The sequence below is a fragment of the Nannobrachium achirus genome (assembly GCF_963921795.1).
Source record: "Nannobrachium achirus genome assembly, chromosome: 24".
NCBI classification, from domain to species: domain Eukaryota; kingdom Metazoa; phylum Chordata; class Actinopteri; order Myctophiformes; family Myctophidae; genus Nannobrachium; species Nannobrachium achirus.
In genome coordinates, this window is record NC_137831.1 from 6169064 (window position 1) to 6175301 (window position 6238).

The window sequence follows — 6238 nt, forward strand, 5'->3', positions numbered from 1 at the left end:
CTGCATGTCTGCCCCCTAGTGGACCTGGTGCTTTGGTGCAGCTGCAGTGAAATGACAAACCTGGGTTCAAATCCTCATGTGAACTCTTGTCTTAGATGTTTGATGATCTCAAGGTTAAGAGATCACACTGAGAACACTATGACTACGTTTAAAGCATCTTTAATATGAAAATAATTTACAAAAGCATTTGTCAAATGAAATCACAAGTAGCTTGTCGACAGAATCATGCCATTTTCTCTCATGGGGGTCCCCGGGGGCATGCTAATTACTGTTGGGGGGGTTAGAAAATCTTGGTGGCACTGAACAGCCGAATTAAATGTAAACCAGCAGTGGGGTTAGGGTTAGGGGACCAGCAGTGGTTCCCTATGGAGGCACAAAGAGTCTCCTCAAATCCACCGTTTGACAGCCTTCTGATTGGTCCCTGAGACTCCCTGACTGGCCAACCAGAAAAAACCATTCACTTTTTGCTATCGGGGGTGGAGTTTGTGCAGTGGAGAATGTTGTTTCAGGCTTTCAGCAACTGTCCGCAGTGCGGAGCACGGCCTTCATCCAGTACGGCCGCGGCAGTAGGGGGCGATCTCGCTCATCATAATGAATAAGCTTCAACAAACTAGTTCACATGGACCTTATCAATGGTCTAAGAGTCACGATTGGGTACATATATTTTAAATGGGCAGAATTACGAAAAGCCAGCCTATTATGTGAGGAGAAACATTATAGTTCTGTCCTCTTCCTACCCAAGATGCAATGCGCTTCTCTTTCTATTTCTATTCTATCTCTGATCCAGAGGATTAAACTAATCAAAACATTTATTTTCGGGGGAAAACATATATTTTCGGGTAAACCCCCTGTTTTGCAATGTAACTACTGTACCTTTGTCTTCCCTATTTATTAATATCACCTAGATGTTTTTCCTTTGGTACTTTATATAGCTGTAAAAAAATACCATTCACTGCCACTATAAAAACAATCTGCCCAGGGTCAAATGTCCCATCATAGTAACAGGGCAGAATGGGGCGGGATTTGCAAAAGGGAGAATTATCTGCAAAGGAACGCTTCAAAAACTAAAACATATCCATGAATTCAAGTCTCCATGTGGTAGTCTGGGATCACTTCACTTTACGGGGTTTGATCCGGTCAGGAGCGGAAACCACTTTACGTCATGTTGTAGTCCTAGACGGACTACACTTTGGCCGGAACCATCTACCGGATTCAGTTTTAACCCAAAATATTCCCCTGCACCCAAGGACATAGTTTTAGGGCCTACCTAATAAACACCTTGATGCGGCGTAGTTTTGCTTTCGAAAGATACGTTTGGTATGTGCATCTTTTAGTCCAACTCGTAGCGACTGGCAAGACTACACTACTCTCGAGCATTTTAATAGTGATTGGGGAAACAAACGAGGGGAACTAAATCAAAGCGACGCCGCTTCCTCTAGTGGTTTCCACGCTTTAGGCGGAAACCAAACCGTCTGTTGTGAACGAACACCAGGCTTTCTCCCCAGAAAGACTGGTAGGCGAGGTTACCATGTGGTGAGTCATGGATGGGAATAAAAGGTTATTTTGGGGGTGATCTATGCCTTTAATCCTCATTTCCTCAGGGTCACATGATGTGTAGTCTCGCGTAGCCAGACAACTACTCCACAATCTCCGAATGCTATATAGTCTGGAACGGCAGTTCCCGAACAGCGAGTATCGGAAGTAGCCACTGCTGTCTGCTGCACTAAACTGTAGTCCCATTGGAAACATAACAGAAACACAATAGTTCAGACAAAGTCATTGGAGCGGCCTATTCTTGTTATGGGATGTATAGTTTAAGAACACGTTTGAAAACAACATGGAAGTAACACCAACAACACCAGAGAAAGACGAAATAATGCCCCAAAAAATAAAGAAAGGAGACATAACGCTTCCAGTAGGACATGTTATTGCTACTGCACCAAGGGAGCGGTTGCGTCACATCCGCTTTATCTCGCACTCATCATTTCTATTCCGGTTTGCCAGACTGTATGCCGGGAGCATTTGGCCAAATCGCGGAGGCAACAGTCTGGCCACGCGAGACTACATGATGTGTGACCCCATGGTGGTGACCCCAGTGACCTTGACCCTGGGCTGACCTCTCTGCATGCTGCTTTGATCTGTTAACACAGAGCTTCCTAAAGCTTTGAGCTCCAAACCCAAAAGAGAAAGTTGTTACCTGGAACCCACACTAGTGGAAAATAGCAGATCTATAAGATCACATGTGTAGAATAAAGACAATATTTACAAAGTGTAAATACATAATGGTCATTTTAGAAGCAAACAGATAAAGATGTGAGCAGTCCGAAACCAGGAGGAGAATGGTAGATGGAAAAGGACTTTATTGTAGCAAAAGTTCAAACATGTAGCAAAAGTTCAACTGACTGGTTTTCATCAGAGCAAAACCTTCTATGACAGAGTATAGACAGCAACACACCATAACAACAGCATACCATAATAAATGTACTGTTGAATCTAAGTATTATTGCTGGATTATTATGTTAAACATGTTAAACAAAAGCTAAACAAAACATGGGTCAATCTTCACACTCTGAAGCCCATATGAAGCTATTTACAAAGTGTAAATATAATCATCATTACATTGTATTCATACAAGCAGTGATGGACAGTTACTGAGTACTGAACTGAAGTGGGAGCAATCAGGGGTTCAGTGTCTTGCTCAAGGACACTTCAACACTAACTCTGAGGAAGCCCGGGATCGGACTAGCAACCCTCTGTTTCCTGAGCAGCCGCTCTACCTCCTGAGACGCTGGACACATCTATATACTCTTTACTCAAGTATTCAAAAGCACAATTATAAACAACTATTTATTTTTAATATCAACATATCCATTTCTCTATTAAAATGTATAAGATTTCCAAAACGAGTAAAACAGTTTGCATGCAGGTGCGACGCATTGTGAGCTTGTAGAGCTGCTATTTTCACTATTTTTCAAATAGGGCTTGAGTGGTTACTTCATAACATTGTAAGTTTGAATCTAAGAGTCTTCCTAGAAATATAGAGGTGTAAAAGTTCAATAATTATATTAAAATGTGTAATAATAGTAATTATGAGTGAAAGGCATGTGATTGTAAAAACCAAAGTACTTCAGTACAGTAATCAAGTAAATATACTTAGTTAGTGTCCATCACTGCTGTCAATCAAACGCAATGATAAAAACAGACATCACTTCCCTGCCTTTATTTCACAATAAAATGTCTAAACTTTGCTAAATGATTCTACAAACAATGAATTATTTTCCCCATGATTCAATAATCCTGATTTATTTACAATATAATGACCATTAAATCAATGTAAAAAAAAAGAAAATACTACATGTAAAACACATCGGTCTATTTAGGCTTTGTTTGTGTGTTTGTTTGTGTGTGTGTGTGTGTGTGTGTGTGTGTGTGTGTGTGTGTGTGTGTGTGTGTGTGTGCGTGCGTGCGTGCGTGTTAATTTTGACAGCAATCTTTTATGTCGTTTAGTCATCATCTTTTAATAAGATTCCATTTAGTTTTAGTCAACCGATTTTTTAGTTTTAGTCTAGATTTAGTTCACTAAATATCATAAGATTTTAGTCAAATAAATTTGATTTAGTCAACGCCTGGATGCCTGATTTATACTCAAATGTGTGCTGAAAATAACTGATCTACAACCACCACCGACGCGTTGTGAGCTTGTAGATCTACTATTTTCAGAGTGCTTCTTGGTGCCCCTTCGTGCACGCATAAAATCTTCAGGGTTGGGTGTCTGCGCCATTTTAAATCCAGGGATTGACACTAACGGTTGCCCGACTGCCCGGGGCAAGTAAAAAAAGAGGTCGGGCAGGTGAAGTTTGCTACGGGGTTGCCTGACAGGGCAAGTGCACATTTTGAGTTACAACAATGAGATCTGTGCCTACTTGAACAGGGCTAGTGTTCCGTCTGTCTGTCTCTATCTCACTCTCGCTCCCCCCTCCCAAGTCCATCCCTCCACACACACACACACACACACACACACACACACACTGAACGAACGTGCAGCCAGTGGCTCATAGACTGTAAAAACAGTGGCTACTTGAGCTAGCAGTCGAAAACAGCTAATCTACAAGGCGTGCAAATTCACATTATGCTAAAGCATGGCCAGATTAATGCACACGCTTAACGGTGGGGAGAAAGTGAAAGAAGACAGAACTATTCCCGTTTAAAGTGCCAAAATCTATAGCAAAGGCTGCTGAAGAAGGAGCGCTCGAGCGCTAAATCGCTAAAAATGTCCGCGAATCGTCTATTTTCCGTGCGAAGCGTCGTCCGTGCTTGGTAGCCAGCCACACACATCCATACTATTGCGCTACATAATGCATTTAATCATGAGCAGCATGTGTGTCACTGTGTCCACTGCAGTCTGTTAGCGTTCTGTGCTAAGATAAGTACATCTCCAACTTGTCTGCTGTCCAGTGTTGCCAGGTTTTGTTTGTGAGAGAGAAACAAGCAACCTAGGTCTATGATTTTTGTTTTTATTATTATTATTGTGTGTGTGTGTGTGTGTGTGTGTATGGGGGGGGGGGGGGCAAGTGGCCAAGACCTGAGGGCAAGTAGATCATGACCTGTACTTGCCCGATGGGCAAGTGCCTCTGAGACCCCTGTCCAAGTAGCAGTTACAACGATTGCCTTCTTTTTTTTTCCTTTCTCTACCCTGATTCTTGATGCCCTTTGGGGAGAGGGGTATTTTCAGTCACTTCTAACCGACAGGGAGGGGGCGGGGGGGGGGGCTGGGGTCCGGGGATTAAAATACACGTTGACAGTTTTCATCAGGTGATTTATTCTACACATTATTATTACGCTGCTCATCACTGCCAGACCAGACGGGGGGGGGGGGGTAATCATCATGGACACGCAAGTTGAGGACGCATCGCATCACACATGCATGCTGTGATTATTTTGGCGGAGCCGGAGCGAGTAGGCATACATATTAATAATTATGATGATGATCGGCTTGGATCTTAGCTTTTTTGGGGGGTCTCATTTGGTTCCCTTCGTGGTGGTGCCCTACACACAGTGTGTGTGCTGTGTGTATTCCTAGCGGGGGCCCTGTGATCATAGCCGCGGGAACTATTTTACCGTAGGGGGTGCTGTCACGCGCTCCTCATGCACGCGCGCGGGTCGCGCGTGCACGTGACGTGCGCGCGAAGCGCGTGCCGAAAATTATCGCTTTCTGCTGTTTATTTTTTTGCTAAATGTAACACAATCGGGAACTGCACACTACACTTTCCCTTTACCTCTCCACATGCAACAGCCAGTCTATAGTAGATGGATTTCTTGATACCAACAGACAGACAACACCAGTTTCATATATTATAATCATTCAGTTCCAAAAGCTTTTCAGTTAATCTACATAGTTACTTTACATTACTGTCTACTACAGCAAGCATGATGGTTCCCAAACGTTTTAGCCCGTGAACCAAGAGAAACTAAACGTTAGGGGACCCAATAGTAGAGTAGTGAAAATAGCAGATGTACAAGCTCACGACTAGTCGCTTCGCCGCCTTCGCGCTGCGTTGTGAACTTCTAGATCGGCTATTTTCAGGACCCATACAATGTGTCCATGACGACGCGACCCTAGCCATAAATTATAACTTCCAGCAGAGGGTGCTAATATTCGGACGTTTTGAGACAAAACGTCCGAATATTAGCACCCTCTGCTGGAAGTTATAATTTATGGCTAACGCGACCCACGCATCGGTCCCGACACCAGTGTTTGGAAACAGTGGTTCTGCTTCACCATAGCCACTAGCCCAAACAGTGTAGCCATTAGCCAGCAGCATTAGCATCCATCATTAGCCAGCAGCATTAGCATTCATCAATACTCTAACTCTAAGCCACGACTCACCAGGTATGAGGATGAGAGGAGCAGAGGACGATGTTTAATGCCTTCATAGCCTACATGGTCTTGTCTTGGTGTTCTGTTTATATTCCTTTTATGCCTGTGTTGTTTATCTCACTACGAGTCCATGATGACGCACGGTGCGCACGGACGAGAGAGAGGTGGCCGACCGTTAAAAGGGCGTCCTGTGAAAGCTATTTCCTCTCTGCACAGAAGCACATTTCAAAACAAGAGTCTTTATTTTAACGTTTTCATCTATACAATCGATCATTCAACATGTTTATTTTGAAATTGTCCTGGAAATAGAAGTAGCCAATAGCCCCTACATGCCACTGGTGCAATTTTCTTATTTTATGA